The sequence below is a fragment of the Somniosus microcephalus genome, chromosome 26, assembly GCF_052327205.1.
Source record: "Somniosus microcephalus isolate GS21.2 chromosome 26, FLI_Smic_1.0, whole genome shotgun sequence".
Taxonomy (NCBI): domain Eukaryota; kingdom Metazoa; phylum Chordata; class Chondrichthyes; order Squaliformes; family Somniosidae; genus Somniosus; species Somniosus microcephalus.
In genome coordinates this window covers 7741152-7760517 of record NC_141012.1, presented here as the reverse complement: position 1 = coordinate 7760517, position 19366 = coordinate 7741152, and the positions used below count along the sequence as shown (strand labels likewise).

The following is a 19366-nucleotide window of genomic DNA, read 5'->3' as shown; positions in this document are numbered from 1 at the left end:
TTCCTGCTCCATCTCGAATGAGCAACAGCTGCGGGGGTCGCTCTCAGTCACAGTCTGTCTGGAATGGTGACTCTGCCGGCGAGACACCGAGCGAATCCCCGCAAAACAGCGAGGCTGGTAGAGTAGAGGACCTCGGTCACCTCCCTCTCCACACACAGACAGCCCCGAGTGCCTGGCTTCCATCCAAAGGTGTCTCCCCCTCTTTCCATATTTACACAGAGGAGTGTACAACCAGGTAAGAGATGTTTTCCAAATAAAAAGGGGAGGTGGGGAAAGGAGAAGAAATTCATCTTGCGTTTATTAATTTTATGTAACTGACAAATGTGTTTATATCAGAAAGGGTCTGAGCAACAGTGAAGTTTGCACATTGCATTCTGAATGAGACGGTTCTCTCTCTCTCTCTCTCTCTCGCTGCTGGGCTGGTTCCCATGTTAGAGGAGAGAGAGGCTGTGTGTTTTGCGGTCGTTTTATTTATTAATGCCCAAATAGTTCCAATTTAGGTTTAACGGATGGGTGGGTGGGGAGTATTGTTGGGAGCTTGTGTGTAGAGTGTCGGATTGTCAATGTTTCGGGAATCTCGGCGATGAGATTTTGCCACCAACTTGGTCATTTCCCCCTGCCCTTTGTTTGTCTTTTGCGAATTTCCAGCGGGGTTTTATTTCAATCCCAGGTCGGATCTGCTCTCCCTTTTCTCTGCCTCTTTCTTCAAGGGTGTTGCCTGCACACACGCGGTGTAAACAGCGGCTTGTTCACAATGGAATATTTACAACACCAAAAAAAATGAATAAAAAGCATCGACTGGGTTTGGAATCTGTATTAGTTTGTTATCCCCTATTTTGTTTTGTTTGAGGATGGGGACATTGGGTCTGGCAATGTCTCCCGGTGTACGTGACTGTGTGTTCGATGTTTAAGAAACTGCAATTGCCATTTAGTTAGAAAGCGACAGCACCAGGGTTGATTTAACTCACGTCGTCGTTACTCCCTCTTGTCTGGAATGTATTATAATTGCATCGATTTCCTGTTTAACTGGGGCTCGCATGATTTTCCCCCCAATCTCTCACCGTGACAACCTGTTCCTTTTTTTGAGAAATACCTTTTTTTTTTATTCCGGTTCCCTCCCAGCCCTTGTTCCTTGGGCACTGCATGGGGCTGGTGGAGATGGGGTTTATGATGTGAAGAATATTAAAAGGATGGAGTGGGATTTTGTTTTCCCTCGTGAGGAACGTGACAGCTCAGCACTAAAAATGTCACTTTGCCTTCATCCCCCCACCCCCATCTCCCATAACGATGTGTGTTCTTTGAAGTATTTCTGCTTATCAAGCTGAGTGATGTCAGTGTGGGAAATGGAATATATTCTCACCTTGGGCTCCCAGTGTCACTAAGCACCCCCTTGGGTCAAGTTTTATTCTGGGTCAGCACTGGTCATTTTCAGGATTCAATGTCCATCCGTGCAGATCGGAGACAGCCCAGTGCTGTACATCACTGCAAGCAAGGATTTCGACAGGTCAACGTTAATTCTAGAAATGAGTGAATGTTATCAGTGCTTACCTGTATGGGTGCAATTTATTACTCGATTTATAATTTTAATCCAAAAGGCTGGGGTGTTTTTTCTATAGGGGTTTAACACGCGGTCCAAATGTTGAATGGATCTTGTTGGTCTGGGCTTTGCGAGAAAAATCGCCGACAGCCCCTTATGCCTGCTCCCCCACACCAGTCACTGCTTGGGGGCTAAATGCAGAATAAAAGCTCCACCAAACCACCCAAAAGGTGCCTTTGCCACGACCCCCCAAAAGAGCGCTCCCTACCGCAGCAGTGTGACATCATCCTCGCTACCCCCAATCCCATCCCATTTATTAAGTCAAATAGATAAGCATACAGCTCCCTCTACACTGTCCTATCAAACACTCCCAGGGCAGGCACAGCACGGCTTAGATACAGAGTAAAGCTCCCTCCACACTGTCCTATCAAACACTCCCAGGGCAGGTACAGCACGGGTTAGATACAGAGTAAAGCTCCCTCTACACTGTCCCATCAAACACTCCCAGGGCAGGTACAGCAGGGGTTAGATACAGAGTAAAGCTCCCTCTACACTGTCCTATCAAACACTCCCAGGGCAGGTACAGCACGGGTTAGATACAGAGTAAAGCTCCCTCTACACTGTCCCATCAAACACTCCCAGGGCAGGTACAGCACGGGTTAGATACAGAGTAAAGCTCCCTCTACACTGTCCCATCAAACACTCCCAGGGCAGGTACAGCACGGGTTAGATACAGAGTAAAGCTCCCTCTACACTGTCCCATCAAACCCTCCCAGGGCAGGTACAGCACGGGTTAGATACAGAGTAAAGCTCCCTCTACACTGTCCCATCAAACACTCCCAGGGCAGGTACAGCACGGCTTAGATACAGAGTAAAGCTCCCTCCACACTGTCCTATCAAACACTCCCAGGGCAGGTACAGCACGGGTTAGATACAGAGTAAAGCTCCCTCTACACTGTCCCATCAAACACTCCCAGGGCAGGTACAGCAGGGGTTAGATACAGAGTAAAGCTCCCTCTACACTGTCCTATCAAACACTCCCAGGGCAGGTACAGCACGGGTTAGATACAGAGTAAAGCTCCCTCTACACTGTCCCATCAAACACTCCCAGGGCAGGTACAGCACGGGTTAGATACAGAGTAAAGCTCCCTCTACACTGTCCCATCAAACACTCCCAGGGCAGGTACAGCACGGGTTAGATACAGAGTAAAGCTCCCTCTACACTGTCCCATCAAACCCTCCCAGGGCAGGTACAGCACGGGTTAGATACAGAGTAAAGCTCCCTCTACACTGTCCCATCAAACACTCCCAGGGCAGGTACAGCACGGGTTAGATACAGAGTAAAGCTCCCTCTACACTGTCCCATCAAACCCTCCCAGGGCAGGTACAGCACGGGTTAGATACAGAGTAAAGCTCCCTCTACACTGTCCCATCAAACACTCCCAGGCAGGTACAGCACGGGTTAGATACAGATGCCAGGATGACTGCAGCTTCAACAACACTCAAGAAGCTTGACACCAGCAGGATAAACCAGTCTGCTTGATTGGCACACCACCCACCACCTTAAACACTCACTCCCTCCGCCACTGGTGTACCGTGGCTGCAGTGTGTACCATCTACAAGATTCACTGCAGCAACTCGCCAAGGCTTCTTCGGCAGCACCTCCCAAACCAGTGACCTCTACCACCTCGAAGAACAAGAGCAGCAGGCGCATGGGAACACCACCACCTCCAAGTTCCCCTCCAAGTCGCACACCATCCTGACTTGGAAATATATCACAGTTCCTTCATAGTCTCTGCATCAAAATCCTGGAACTTGCTCCCAAACAGCACTATGGGAGAACCTTCCCAACGCAGACTGCAGCGATTCAAGAAGGCGGCTCACCACCACCTCGAGCAATTAGGGATTGTCAATAAATGCTGCTCTTGCCAGCGACACCCACATCCCAGGAGTGACTTTAAAAAAATAAAGCTCCCTCTAAACTGTCTAATCAAACACTCCCAGGGCAGGTACAGCACGGGTTACATACAGAGTAAAGCTCCCTCTACACTGTCCCATCAAACACTCCCAGGGCAGGCACAGCACAAGGTTAGATACAGAGTAAAGCTCCCTCTACACTGTCCCGTCAAACACTCCCAGGGCAGGTACAGCACGGGTTAGATACATAGAAACATAGGAGCAGGAGTAGGCCATTCGGCCCTTCGAGCCTGCTCTGCCATTCAATGAGATCATGGCTGATCATCCAAATTCAGTACCCTGTCCCTGCCTTCTCCCCATATCCCTTGATCCCTTTAGCCTCAAGAAATATATCCAACTCTTTCTTGAATATATTTAATGAACTGGCCTCCACCACCCTCTGTGGCAGAGAATTCCACAGGTTCACCACTCTCTGGGTGAAGAAATTCCTCCTCATTTCAGTCCTAAATGGCTTACCCCTTATCCTTAGACTATGACCCCTGGTTCTGGACTCCCCGGCCATCAGAAACATCCTTTCTGCATCTAGTCTGTCCAGACCTGACAGAATTTTATAGGTTTCGATGAGATCCCCTCTCAATCTTCTAAACTCCAGTGAGTATAAGCCCAATCGACACAATCTCTCCTCGTACGTCATTCCTGCCATCCCAGGTATCAGCCTGGTGAATCTTCGCTGCACTCCCTCCATGGTAAGAACGTCCTTCCTCAGGTAAGGTGACCAAAACTGCACACAATACTCAAGGTGCGGTCTCACCAAGGCCCTGTACAACTGCAGCAAGACATCCTTGTTCTTGTACTCGAACCCTCTTGCTACGAAGGCCAACATACCATTTGCCTTCTTAACCGCCTGCTGCACCTGCATGCTTACCTTCAGCGACTGGTGCACAAGAACACCCAGGTCTCTTTGCACTTCCCCTTCTCCCAATCTATTGCCATTCAAATAATAATCTGCCTTCCTGTTTTTGCCACCAAAGTGGATAACCTCACATTTATCCACATTATAGTGCATTTGCCATGTTTCTACCCAATCACCCAACCTGTCCAAATCGTACTGGAGTTTCACGACATCCTCCTCGCAGCTTACCCTCCCACCCAGCTTTGTGTCGTCTGCAAATTTGGAGATACTACATCCAATTCCCTCGTCCAGATCATTAATATATATTGCGAACAGCTGGGGTCCTAGGACCGATCCTTGCGGTACCCCACTAGTCACTGCCTGCCACTCGGAAAACGACCCGTTTATTCCAACTCTTTGCTTTCTGTCCACCAACCAGTTCTCTATCCAAGCCAATACCTTGCCCCCAATCCCATGTGCCTTAATTTTGCATGCTAATCTCTTATGCGGGACCTTATCGAAAGCCTTCTGAAAGTCCAAATACACAACATCCACTGGTTCTCCCTTATCTATTTTACCAGTTACATCCTCAAAAAATTCCAGTAGATTAGTCAAGCATGATTTACCTTTTGTAAATCCATGTTGACTTTGTCCGATCCTGTCACTGCTTTCCAAGTGCTCTGCTATTACATCTTTTATAATAGACTCTAGCATTTTCCCCACTACCGATGTCAGGCTTACTGGTATAATTCCCCGCTTTTTCTCTACCACCTTTTTTGAATAGTGGGGTAACATTAGCTACCCTCCAATCCATGGGTACTGTTCCAGAGTCTATCGAGTTCTGGAAGATGACCAGCAATGCATCTACTATCTCTAGGGCCACTTCCTTAAGTACCCTGGGATGTAGACCATCAGGCCCTGGGGATTTATCGGCCTTCAGTCCCATCAATTTTCCTAACACCATTTCCCTACAAATACTGATTTCTTTCAGTTCCTCCCTCTCATTAGACCCCATGTCCCCCGGCATCTCTGGGAGGTTATTTGTGTCCTCCTTTGTGAAGACAGAACCAAAGTATGTATTTAGTTGGTCTGCCATTTCCTTGTTTCCCATTATAAATTCCCCTGATTCTGACTGTAAGGGACCTATGCTTGACTTCACCAATCTTTTTCTCTTCACATATCTATAAAAGCTTTTACAGTCAGTTTTTATGTTCCCTGCAAGCTTACTCTCATATTCTATTTTCCCTTTCTTAATTAATCCCTTTGTCCTCCTTTGTTGACTCCTAAACTGCTCCCAATCCTCAGGATTATTGCTTTTTCTAGCCAATTTATATGTCCTCTCCTTGGATCTTATGCTATCCCTAATTTCCCTTGTTAGCCACGGTTGAGTCACCTTTTTTGTTTTATTTTTATGCCAAACTGGGATGAACAAATTCTGTAGCTCATCCATTCGGTCTTTGAATGTTTGCCATTGCCTATCCACCGTCAACCCTTTGAGCGCCATTCCTCACTCAATCCTACCCAACTCGCTCCTCAGACCATCGTAGTTTCCTTTATTTAAATTGAGGACCCTTGTCTCTGAGTCAACTGCTTCATTCTCCATCTTAATGAAGAATTCGATCATATTATGATCACTCCGACCCAAGGGGCCTCATACAACAAGATTGCTAATTAATCCTTTCTCATTACATAATACCCAGTCTAAGATGGCCTGATCTCTGGTTGGTTCCTCGACATATTGGTCCAGGAAACCATCCCATAAACACTCCAGGAATTCCTCCTCTACAGTATTGTTAGTAGTTTGGTTGGCCCAATCTATATGTAGATTAATGTCACCCATGATGACTGCTGTGCCCTTATTGCACGCTTCTTTAATTTCCCTTTTAATGCCATCCCCAACCTCCGCCTTACTGTTTGGAGGTCTATATACCCACTAATGTTTTTTTACCCTTAGTATTTCTCAATTCTACCCATACAGATTCCACATCATCAGAGCTAATATCCTTCATTGCAATTGTATTAATCCCTTCTTTAACCAGTAATGCTACCCCACCTCCCTTTCCTTTTTGCCTATCTTTCCTGAATATCGAATACCCCTGGATGTTGAGTTCCCAGTCTTGGCCATCCTTGAGCCATGTTTCCGTAATCCCAATCAAATCATATTCGTTTACCTCTATTTGCGCAGCCAATTCATCCACCTTATTACAAATGCTCCTCGCATTAAGACACAAAGCCTTCAGGCTTGTTTTTTTAACGCTCTTAGACCTATTAGAATTATTATTTACTGTGGCCACGTTTGATTTAAACCGTTGATTTCTCTGACTGCCACTTTTGTTTTTCTCCTTCCTATCTTTTGCTTTTATCCCTGTTTTCCTTTCCTCTGTCTCCCTGCTCAGGTTCCCAACCCCTGCCATTTTAGTTTAAACTCCCCCGAACAGTGCTAGCAAACCTCTCCGCAAGGATATTTGTCCCGCTCTGGTTCAGGTGCAACCCGTCCGACTTGTACAAGTCCCACCTTCCCCAGAAGCAGGCCCAGTGATCCAGGAAACTAAAGCCCTCCCTCCTGCACCAACTCATTAGCCACGCATTCATCTGTTCTATCCTCCTATTCCTATACTCACTAGCACGTGGCACCGGCAGTAATCCAGAGATTACAACCTTTGAGGTCCTACTCTTTAATCTGCTACCTAGCTCCCTAAATTCTTGCTGCAGGACCTCATCCCTCTTCCTACCTATGTTGTTGGTCCCAATGTGAACCACGACCTCTGCCTGTTCACCCTCGCCCTTCAGAATGCCCTGCAGCCGTTCAGTGACATCCTTGACCCTGGCACCAGGGAGGCAACAAACCATCCTGGAGTTACGTCTACGGCCACAGAAACGCCTATCTGTTCCCCTTACGATAGAATCCCCTACCACTATTGTTCTCCCACTCTTTTTCCTCCCTTCCTGAGCAGCAGAAGCACCCCTGGTGCCAGGAAGTTGGCTGCTGCCACCCTCCCCTGGTGAGTCTTCCCCCTCAACAGTATCCAAACTGGTATACCTGTTTGAAAGGGGGATGGCCACAGGGGTCCCCTGCACTACCTGCCTGCTTCTATTGCTCTGCCTGGTGGTCACCCATTTCCCTTCTGCTTGTGCAGCCCTACCCTGCGGTGTGACCAACTCATCAAACGTGTAATCCACGACCCTCTCAGCATCGTGAATGCTCCACAACCCATCCATCTGCAGCTCCAGCACCTCCATACGGCCCGTTAGTAGCTGCAGCTGGATGCATTTCTGGCACACGTGGTCGTCAGGGACACTGGCAGCGTCCCTGAATTCCCACATAGAGCAAGAGGAGCATAACGTGGGGCTGGGCTCTCCTGGCATGACTTACCCCTTTAATTAATTTAAATTAATTCAATACCACCAGTTAAAGATATACTCTAAGGCGCTTATTTACCAACTGTCCCCACTACACCACAGAGACCCAAGAAAATATAAACTGCAGAATTTAAGCTTGTAATGTAAAGGAGAAAGAAATACTCACCAACCAATCACTTACCTGCTTCCTGGTGATGTCACACTTGGATTACTTTTTACCTCTCTCCCCTGCTGCTGAATTGGTCGGGCTGCTCCTCACTCACTGCCGCCGATGCTCAGTGTTCCCACGCAGGTCCGCTCTGGTCGGGCTGCTCCTCACTCACTGCCGCCGATGCTCAGTGTTCCCACGCAGGTCCGCTCTGGTCGGGCCGCTCCTCACTCACTGCCGCCGATTTCAAACTGCCGCCGATGCTCAGTGTTCCCACGCAGGTCCGCTCTGGTCGGGCCGCTCCTCACTCACTGCCGCCAATTTCAAACTGCCGCCGATGCTCAGTGTTCCCACGCAGGTCCGCTCTGGTTGGGCCGCTCCTCACTCACTGCCGCCGATTTCAAACTGCCGCCGATGCTCAGTGTTCCCACGCAGGTCCGCTCTGGTCGGAAAGGAGGGAGTAAAGCTCCCTCTACACTGTCCCATCAAACACTCCCAGGGCAGGTACAGCACGGGTTAGATATAAAGACCTTTTGATTCTGTCTGACAATATTCATTAAGCTGAAAGTTGGATACGCCAGCAGAGGAGGGTTAGAGATATGGATTGTGAAGGGTAAGACAGATGCCAGGAAGTATTGCTTTACACAGATGGTGATCAACAGCTGGAATGGGTTGCCAGGCAGGGTGGTTGACGTTAGGACACTTGACTCTGACACAGCTGGATGCTGTAATGGGGAGAAGGTAGGGCCGGAATGGTGGGAGGCTCAACCCCATTGGCATTTCCATTTCCCTTATTGGCCAATCCTTGTGGCCTCTGAGTGGAATTGTCAACTAGGGTAAGTGTTTGCAGAATCGTGTGTGAGCCTGGCTGAACCCATTCAGCTGAGGAGCAAGAAAAATTTGACCCTCGTTCTAAATCTAGATAAATTGGTTCTGGTCAATAGAGTCCAAACCTACATGTGAGCCATTCTTTCTTTGTCATCCCAGTCATCTATGAAATTAGATTCTGATGTTGAATGGAAAATGATCCATCCTTTCCCTTCACATTTTATTTTAAAATATCACATGTGCTGCATATTATTCTATTTTTACCAGGATCAAGTTCTGGACTCTCAGGGTTTCTGTTACCAGTTAAGTGAGAGCATTTCCAAACTCAATACTGACCCGTCTCCAGATATCACAGGAAAATCATTTTCTGTAAGTTGCTGGTGAGGGTGTAGATGAACTGATCACTGGCAAATTTCACCTCGTCTCTGTGCCTCTGTCTCCATGTGGAACTCGCAATCCCCAGCTGGGAGGATAAGCAGGCACGCCCACTGCTATACTGCTGGATGAGCCAAGGTGGCCCTTCCTGTCCCTCCCCTTCCTGCTCTCTGCTACCCCCCAGCAACATGACTGAGATAGGGAACTCAAAAGTGCAGAGGATCGCAGGAAAGTGTCTGTGTCTTTGGGTTTCAGTGCAGTGCAGCACAGTTAACATACCTTCACCTTTAAAGCACTAGCAAGCTATACGGAGTACTTTTAGTTGGTAAGTTTAAGGGTTAATTCATAATTTATTTTAGAAATAGGAGCAGGAGTAGGCCATTCAGCCCCTCGAGCCTGCTCTGCCATTCAATAAGATCATGGCTGATCTGATCTTGGCATCAACTCCACTTTCCTGCCTTATTGCCCTTGACTCCCTTATTGTTCAAATGTCTGTCTATCTCCGCCTTAAATATATTCACTGACTCTGCCTCCACAGCTCTCTGGGGTAGAGAATTCCAAAGATTCTCTGGGAGAAGAAATTCCTCCTCATCTCCGTCTTAAATGGGTGATCCCTTATCCTGAAACTATGCCCCCTAGTTCTAGATTCCCCCACGAGGGGAAACATCCTCTCTGCATATATCCTGTCAAGCCCCCTCAGAATCTTGTGTTTCAATAAGATCCCCCCTCATTCTTCTAAACTCCAATGAGTATAGGCTCAACTTTTCCTCATAAGACAACCCCTTCATCCCAGGAATCAACCTCGTGAACCTTCGCTGAGATTAAGAAAATACCTAATCTCAAAGGAGCTGCATTGTTCAATGGTTTTTTTAATTTGTTTTTCAAATGACTGGGTACCCTTATCCCACTGGAGGATACTGTTCTATGAAAAAGAATAAATGTAAAATATATATAAGTTTCTGCAGTTCCTTATATGGTAAAGGTAGCATGTAACGGAGCCATACAGATTGGCAATAAATTGAAGCTATTGCAACAATGCTCGGCAGCCGTGAGTAAAGCAAATCAGGTGATTGGATGTATTAAAATGTCAATAGTGAGCTGACAGAGTGCCGTAATCCTGCCACTTTATAAATCATTGGTGCGAATGCACTTGGAATAGTATGCACAGCTCTGGTCACCATAGGACAAGAAAGGATATTGCAGCTATTGAAAGGATACAGATTGAATAGTGTAGGGGGTTTTGGTTTGGGGTTTGTGTCTGGTCAGTCAGTCATGTGTCTGAGCTCTCCAGCCCCATGCGGTTCGAATCACTTCCCCTTTTTGGTTCTGAGCACCGGACTTATTTACGAGTAGCGATATAGACAAACGAGACCAGTGGTTTGGTGCAAAGAAAACCAATGTTTATTAAAGTAGAGAACAATTACTATACAGAGAAAATCACTATGGATGCAGCAAAATTACACTTAATGGGGGAGGAGAAACGGACACATCGAGGGAAAATGACTAAAATTACACTTTAGCAATTCCCCTTAACTCCCACCCTTTACACCTATCTAGGTTATCTTGTGATGGGCCAGAAAATTGATGCTCACCAGTCTAGGATGTTGAAACGCCTGCTCTGTGCCCTGTTGCCTGCCGATGTCTTAGGTTTTCACCGCCCCAAAGCAGAGATACCCCAGTAATTTAAACGTAACTGCGGGTATTCTACTTCCCTGGATGGGCTCTTCGTCGACGGTCCTTTTTGCTGGGTTGATGGTAAGGCAGGGCACCGGAGGCGAGGCAGGAGAGAGAGAGAGAAAGAGATACGGCTTCCCGAGGGACTAGTTATACCCTTCCCGGTAGCCCTTATCTCCTGCCAGATCAGCTCATTTCTTTTGTCTAATCTGGACGTATTGAAACTTATACAAAAGGTACCAATCTAGGCCCATCGACCTGGATGGCCGGTAACCGGTTTTACTGGTCTCATCAGTGTTCCCCTTTGTCCAACTGGTTTCGTGATGGGGCCATTCCAGTCTGAATGCCCCGTTGATCGTTTGTAAACAATGTTGACATTCTCTAAACAAAGGCCTGAATGCTGCTGAGCTTGTCCCACTACATATTCAATAGGCCCTGACTGCTGTTGATTGTTTGTGCAAACAACCTTGATGGCTTTTAATCAGAGGCCCGAATGCCACTGGGTTTGCTTCTCATGCATAAATGCAGAAGGTCTGTCTGCATTCAAGTTTCTGGAAGAGTTTTTATAGTTATATAAAAAGAAAAAGGGTGGCTAAAGTAAATGTTGGTCCCTTAGAGGATGAGACCGGGAAATTAATGGTGGGAAATATGGAGATGGCAAAAACACTGAATGAATATTTTGTATCAGTCTTTACAGTAGAGGACACTAAGAATATCCCAACACTGGACAAACAGGGGGCTATAGTGGGGGAGGAGCTAAACACGATCAAAATCACTAAGGAAGTGGTACTCGGTAAAATAATGGGACTCAAGGCGGATAAATCACCTGGACCTGATGGCTTACATCCTAGGGTCTTGAGGGAAGTGGCGGTAGGGATTGTGGTGCATTGGTAATAATTTTCCAAAACTCCCTGGACTCAGCAAAGGTCCCGGCAGACTGGAAAACTGCTAATGTAACACCCTTATTTAAAAAGGGCAGTAGACAGAAGGCTGGAAACTATAGACCGGTTAGCCTAACATCTGTGGTAGGTAAAATTTTGGAGTCCATTATTAAGGAGACAGTAACAGGACATTTGGATAATCATAATTTAATAGGACAAAGTCAGCATGGTTTTATGAAGGGGAAGTCATGTTTGACAAATTTGCTGGAGTTCTTTGAGGAAGTAACATATAGGGTGGATAAAGGGGAACCAGTGGACGTAGTGTATTTAGACTTCCAAAAGGCATTTGACAAGGTGCCACACAAAAGATTATTGCATAAGATAAAAAATCACGGGATTGGGGGTAATATTCTGGCATGGATAGAGGATTGGCTATCTAACAGAAGGCAGAGAGTTGGGATAAATGGTTCATTCTCAGACTGGCAATCAGTAACTAGTGGTGTTCCGCAGGGGTCAGTGCTGGGTCCCCAACTCTTTACAATCTATATTAACGATTTGGAGGAGGGGACCGAGTGTAACATATCAAAGTTTGCAGATGATACTAAGATGGGAGGGAAAGTAGTGAGTGAGGAGGACATAAAAAACCTGCAAGGGGACATAGACAGGCTAAGTAAGTGGGCAGAGATTTGGCAGATGGAATACAATACTGGAAAGTGTGAGGTTATGCACTTTGGCAGGAAAAATCGTAGAGCAAGTTATTATCTTAATGGCAAGAAACTGGAAAGTACTGAAGTACAAAGGGATGTGGGGGTCCTGGTGCACGAAACTCAAAAGGTTAGTATGCAGGTGCAGCAAGTGATTAAGAAGGCCAATGGAATGTTGGCTTTCATTGCTAGGGGGATAGAATATAAAAATAGGGAGGTATTGCTTCAGTTGTACAAGGTATTGGTGAGACCACACCTGGAATACTGCGTACAGTTTTGGTGTCCATACTTAAGAAAGGACATACTTGCTCTCGAGTCAGTACAAAGAAGGTTCACTCGGTTAATCCCGGGGATGAGTGGATGGACATATGAGGAGAGGTTGAGTAGATTGGGACTCTACTCATTGGAGTTCAGAAGAATGAGAGGCGATCTTATTGAAACATATAAGATTGTGAAGGGGTTGGCTCGGGTGGATGCGGGGAGGATGTTCCCGATGATGGGTGAAACTAGAACTAGGGGGCATAGTCTTAGAATAAGGGGCTGCTCTTTCAAAACTGAGATGAGGAGGAACTACTTCACTCAGAGGGTGGTAGGCCCATGGAATATGCTGCCCCAAAAAGCTGTAGAAGCTACATCATTACATAAATTTAAAACAGAAATAGACAGTTTCCTAGAAGTAAAGGGAATTAAGGGTTACGGGGAGCGGGCAGGAATTTGGACATGAGTCTAGGTTCGGATTGGTCATGGCCCTGTGGGTAGCGGAGCGGGCCCAGGGGCCGTGTAGCCTGATCCTGCTCCTATTTCGTGTGTCTAATTCTGTTAGTTTCAGGAGATGGTTCTGTGATAGTAGATTGGCGGTTAGGATCAGATCAGCCATGATCTTGTTGAATGGCGGAGCAGGCTCGAGGGGCCGATTGGCCTACTCCTGCTCCTATTTCTTATGTTCTTATGTTATGAAAGTTCCTTCTCACAGTCATCAGAATACAAGCTTGTCAGTCCAAACTGAAACTTACAGGCTTTGGCCATGAGGCTGACCGCAGCCATCTTGTTGAGCCCTGGATTTTAAACTCAGTCCAACCAGGGTTTCTTTAATAAACCAAAAGTAAATCTTCGGGGGAGACATGAAATTTGGGGAGGGGGAGAGGCCGTGGAGGGATTGGAAAACAAGGATGAGAATTTTTAAATCGAGGCATTGCTGGACCGGGAGCCAATGTAGGAAAGCGAGCACAGGGGGTGATGTGTGAACGGGACCGGGTGCGAGTTAAGATAAGGACAGCAGAGTTTTTGATGCGCTGGAGTTTATGGAGGATGCAAGTTGGTCGGCCCTACCTCTGCCCCAGCTGAAATGAGAGATACTCGAGACTCGATACTGTTGCTCAGTATCCAGCATATGTACCAGTTGGACTAGTTTTAGAAAGTGCTCCATTACATTAGTTTGTAACAGCTAAACTCCAATTCCATTTCAGAGCTGAGTCCCAAAGAAGCATGGCTCTGAAAGCAATTGGACGAGCATGGTGGTAAATAGATGCATCACTAGCTGGCTATCAGCAATAGTGAAAGCATGTTTCTGTGAGCTAATGGAAATGTCTGAGGCTTTTTAACACCGTATCTTTCTTCCTCTTCCCAACCCTGCTCATTAGACCAGAGTCAAGCAGCCAGAGTCTGCAGTCAGACAGATACAAAGCAAGGTGACTGCAATGACACTGAAACCGCACTCACACCAGAGGCACTAGGATGAAATGATTCAGCCATTCAAACAGTAATTCTTTTTTCGTTTTGATTCTAATATTTATGAAGGGCAATAAAACTACTTAATGCATGGTTCAGTAATGTCGCAAATTGTCTGGACAGTCAGCGTCTCCTATTAAACCATGCAGACTCAATGTAACATTTTATATCCCTGTAACCTCCTCCAGCCCTACAAACCACCCCCCCACCCCCAGATCTCAGCGCTCCTCCAATTCTGGCCTCTTGCGCATCCCTGATTTTAATCGCTCCGCCATTGGCGGCCGTGCCTTCAGCTGCCGAGGCCCTAAGTTCTGGAATTCCCTCCCCAAACCTCTCCACCTCTCTCTCCTCCTTTAACACGCTCCTTAAAGCTTACCGCTTTGAACAAGCTTTTGGTCATCTGCCCGAATATCTCCTTATGTGGCTCGGTGTCAAATTTTATTTGATAATCGCTCCTGTGAAATGCCTTGGGACGTTTTACTACGTTAAAGGCGCTATATAAATACAAGTTGTTGTAGAATCTTCTCAATAATCTCCCTTCTGCTCCTAAAAGCATTGGCTCTTTAGGTGTCAGCCAGTGGCTCTCTGGGGGGCACTCTCGCCTCTAAGTCAGACGGCTGTGGGTTCAAAGTCCCACTCCAGAGACTTGAGCACAAAAACCGAAAGATCTGTGCAATGTAATAATAATCCGATTTAAAGCATTCAGCTTCTACCTTTTGTTCAAAGATCACGATCATGGAGATTTGTCAATGGCCTAGTGTGCGCAATCACCCAGGAGCGGAGAAACTCAAGATAATTAGTGCATTCATTTCTTGCTGTCCTCTGTCCCACACACAACCTGAAAATGCACAACTGGTCAGACAGTTCCTGAATGTGAGAGCGGCCAGGTGAATATTTTGGGCTGGACCCTTCGTCACTCCCTCACAGTTTGGTCTTTTTCTCCTCTGAGTCAGCCAGGCAGCTTGTGTTGCTATTTTGAATCTGCACTTGTTCATGCACAAGATGAAAGGGGCATCAGACCTTGCGTGCGTGTGCAACAGCCAGTGTCTGGGTGTGGGGCACCATTTCCATTCTATTCGTGTGTGGGTTTTATTTACTTCAAGAGCTTTAGTGCAGACCAAGAAGGAATCTGTAATGGGATCGTCTGGAAATTAGACAGCGTCATCGATCAGCCAGCTGTCGGGGATTGTTGGACACACTCTAACCGACTGCCCATTAAGCAGAGCTAATCAATAGCTTGCTTCAGGACGACTCGCGGGAATCCTACCATTCTACCAAACACTGGGTGGGGGTGGGTCTGGGTCTGTACTTTCGATTCTCCCAAACATCCAGCTGGTTCCAGTCCCCTCCTCCTATGGACAGTTTCCAAATGGAGGCTACAGGAAAAGAGAGTCAAAAATAAAATGATAGACCCAACCAGAATGACTGAGGGGATGGAGGGATTGGATTTTGAGGAACGATTATGTAAATTGGCCATGTTCTCACTGGAAAAGAATTGATATGATTGCTGTTTTTTAGGATTCTATAGGGACACGATAATATAGTCCATGACAAGCTGTTGCACCTTGTCCAGAACAGTAGAACAAGTCCTGCGCTTGAAGGGAGGGTAAGTTCACAACTAAGCTGCGAAAACAATATTTCAGTGAGCGAGTGGCCAATCTATGGAACAGGCTCCCTGGGGAGACGGTGGAAGCAGTTAGTGTTGGTTCATTCAAATGCAAATTTTTTAAAAATTCGTTTGTGGGATGTGGGCATCGCTGGCATTTATTGCCCATCCCTAATTGCCCTTGAGAAGGTGGTGGTGAGCCACCTTCTTGAACCACTGCAGTCCGTGTAGTGAAGGTACTCCCACAGTGCTGTTAGGGAGGGAGTTCCAAGATATTGACCCAGCGACGATGAAGGATTGGCGATATACTTCTAAGTCAAAATGGTGTGTGACTTGGAGGGGAACTTGGAGGTGGTGGTGTTCCCATGCGCCTGCTACCCTTGTCCTTCTAGGTGGAAGAGGTCGCGGGTTTGGAAGGTGCTGCTGAAGAAGCCTTGGCGAGTTGCTGCAGTGCATCTTGTAGATGGTACACACTGCAGCCACGGTACGCCGGTGGTGGAGGGAGTGAATGTTTAAGGTGCTGGATGGGGTGCCAATCAAGCGGGCTGCTTTGTCCTGGATGGTGTTGAGCTTCTTGAGTGTTGTTGGAGCTGCACTCATCCAGGAAAGTGGAGAGTATTCCATCACACTCCTTACTTGTGCCTTGTAGATGGTGGAAAGGCTTTGGGGATAATAATATTTTGGGATCCAGTATACGAGTAATTTGAGACATGACGTGTGGTGAGTGCAGCGTGCTCGGGGGGGGAACGGTGGCCTTCGGATCCCTGTTTCCCAAAGCTCTCCACCACTGGGGGTTTTCCTCGCCTCATGTCTGGGTCTGTTGTAGACTCATTATTGGGTTGGGGCGCCAAAGTGGCACAAAAGTCGGCGGAGCGCAGGATTTAGCGCAGCGATCGGAGTGATACCGATCGCCAGAAATTCAGTTTCAGTGCCCCTCAAGGGACACGGGGCGAGGCTCGAGGCGCTCCGCGTCCCTCTTAGGGCGCTGAAATTGATTATCGCAGCGCAACGTGCCACGGCGCCACATGCTGCGGCACGGCACGCTGCGGTACTGCAGGCCTTCCTCCCACTGTTAAGGGGGAGGTGCCTGCAACAGCGCGAGCCCCGATTGCGAGTGCTGGCAAATGAGCCCGGCACCAAGGAGAAGTGCCGGGCTCTCGGGAAACAGCTGGCAATGCCGCGGGGGGGGGGGTTAGGAGGCCGGGGACGGAGGTGCTGGCAGGCGGCCGCCGAAAAAGCGGCCGCCCCGCACCTCCACCTTAACTTGCGCCGCTGCCGGCACAGTAAGGCCCCGTGAACCGGGCGCGGGTAGCGAGCGGCGCAACTGCGGCATTTGCTACCAAATATCGTGAACGGGACATGAATGGGGCACTGCGCACACCGATGACGTCATCGATGGCGGCGCAGCGCAAATGCCTAATGCCACCATTAGTGCCCCTACTGAATATCGCCGCAGACGCAGCCAGTGGCGCTACAGCCACTGACTGCCTCTTTAGGCGCTAACAGGTGGCGCTACTCACCCAATTTCTCCCCCATTGATCGAGATTGATTGCAGTGATTGGTCATCAACTCCATTATATTGTTGTAACATGTGACTCCCGGGATGGTAGAAAGCGAATTTGATAGACCATCTTTTCATTTCGCAATTCCTATTTTTCTAGTGCCATTAAACAATTCTATTTTAATTGGGCCATTCCATTTACCTTAGTTGAGGTGACCCTGCCTCTTAATAAAATGTCCGAGAATTTTGGTTGGACAACAAGGAACGGAGAAAAATGTCAATGAATCCCAACTTGTTCAAAATCCCACGGCTGTAGAAAGAAAGGCTTGCATTTATATAGCGCCCTTCACGACCTCCCAAAGTGCTTTACAGCCAATTTGCACACAGCAAGATCCCACAAACGGCTATGAGATAATGACCAGATCATCATCTGATTTAGTAGTGTTGGTTGAGGGGTAACTATTGGCCAGGACACTGGGGAGAATTCCCCTGCTCTTCTTCAAAATAGTGCCATGACATTTGACACCCAACTGAGAGGACAGACCGGGCCTCGGTTTAACATCTCCTGCAAAAGACGGCTTGCTTGTGTTTCTGATCTGCATTCCCTGAGCACCAGTGTGAGGTTTGGGTGCTTTGAGGACCACAATACAAGAAACTGGACAGCAAAATACAAAGAAGTCAGGAGTGTGATGGAATACTCTCCACTTGCCTGGATGAGTGCAGCTCTAACAACACTCAAGAAGGTCGACACCATCCAGGACAAAGCAGCCTGCTTGATTGGCACCCCATCCACCACCTTAAACATTCACTCCCTCCACCACTGGCGCACCGTGGCTGCAGTGTGTACCATCTACAAGATGCACTGCAGCAACTCGCCAAGGCTTCTTCGGCAGCACCTCCCAAACCCACGACCTCTTCCACCTAGAAGGACAAGGGCAGCAGGCACTTGGGAACAACACCACCTCCAAGTTCCCCTCCAAGTCACACACCATCCCGACTTAGAAGTATATCGGATGTTCCTTCATCGTCGCTGGGTCAAAATCCTGGGACTCCCTCCCTAACAGCACTGTGGGAGCACCTTCACCACACGGACTGCAGCGGTTCAAGAAGGCGGCTCACCACACCTTCTCGAGGGCAATTAGGGATGGGCAATAAATGCTGGCCTTGCCAGCGACGCCCACATCCTGTGAATGAATAAATAAAATGATCCATAAATGCAATTCTCAGCAACTGGAGAGACTACCAGATGCAGGAAACTCTCTGAAAACAGAAGCCAGTATGTCCCCAGCATCCCCATCTGGAATACTGCATTCAGCTGGCACGGCACCTCAAGGACAATATATTGGCCTTGGAGGGGGTATTTACTGAAATGATATTAGGACTAAAAGGGTTAAATTGTGAGGACGAGTTGCATAGACTCAGCTTTTATTGCCTTGAGTTTAGATGGTTGAGGGATGATCTAATTCCGATGTTTACAATGATATAGAAGGATTTGATCAGGTAGATCGAGAGAAACTAATTCCTCTGGTGGGGGAAGTCCAAGACAAGGGGGCAGAACCTTAAAATTAGAGCCAGGCTGTTCAGGGATGAAATCGGGAAGCACTTCACAGAAAGAGTAGTGGAAACCTGGAACTCTCGACCGCCCCCCCGCCCCCCCCCCCAAAGGTTTTAGATGCTAGGGGTCAATTGGAATTTTCAAGGCTTGAGACCGACATTTGTTGGGTAAGGGCATCGGGGATATGGCGCAAAGGTGGGAAAATGGGGTGGAGGTACAGATCAGCCACAAACTAATTAAATGGCGGAACAGGCTTGAGGGGCTGAATGGCCTCCTCCCGCTCCTACCGAATTGAATGGAAAGTGAAGGGTGAATCCGCAGGATAGTGTGTTTATTACTGAGCGTTGACTCTTTACCAACAACCTGCATTGCTATGGAGGCCAAGGAATACCTTGAAGCTGCTTCCGCTATGGCACCGTAACTTTGCCGGAAGTGCGTTGTAAACGGGGGATCTCTACTGCACCTCCAGCGAAGTTACGGCAGCGGAGTGGAGCGGGGCCAGCTCTGAGACCAGAGCCTTCGACATAGATTTAAGCAACAAAAAAAAATCCTTTTCAAGTATATATCCAATTCCCTTTCTGAAAGATAGAATCATAGAATAGGACAGCACAGGAGGAGGCCATTCGGCCCATCGAGTCTGCGCCGGCTCTTTCGAAGAGC

The 19366-nt window shown here is 47.6% G+C and overlaps 1 protein-coding gene across 3 annotated transcripts in view; it reads left to right on the top strand.

Annotated features, from left to right (window-relative positions):
* The window catches only part of LOC147100251 (FXYD domain-containing ion transport regulator 6-like), a 47993-nt gene continuing 28627 nt past the window's right edge, over positions 1–19366 (top strand). Inside the window, exons 1-2 of one of the 3 annotated variants that reach the window (XM_085967754.1) lie at positions 1–235; positions 13957–14004. The gene's annotated coding sequence lies outside the window, so the exon portion shown is untranslated. Of the gene's footprint in view, positions 236–13956; positions 14076–19366 lie in introns of all 3 variants that reach the window. The other 2 variants (XM_085967753.1, XM_085967751.1) reach the window with 2 other exon arrangements.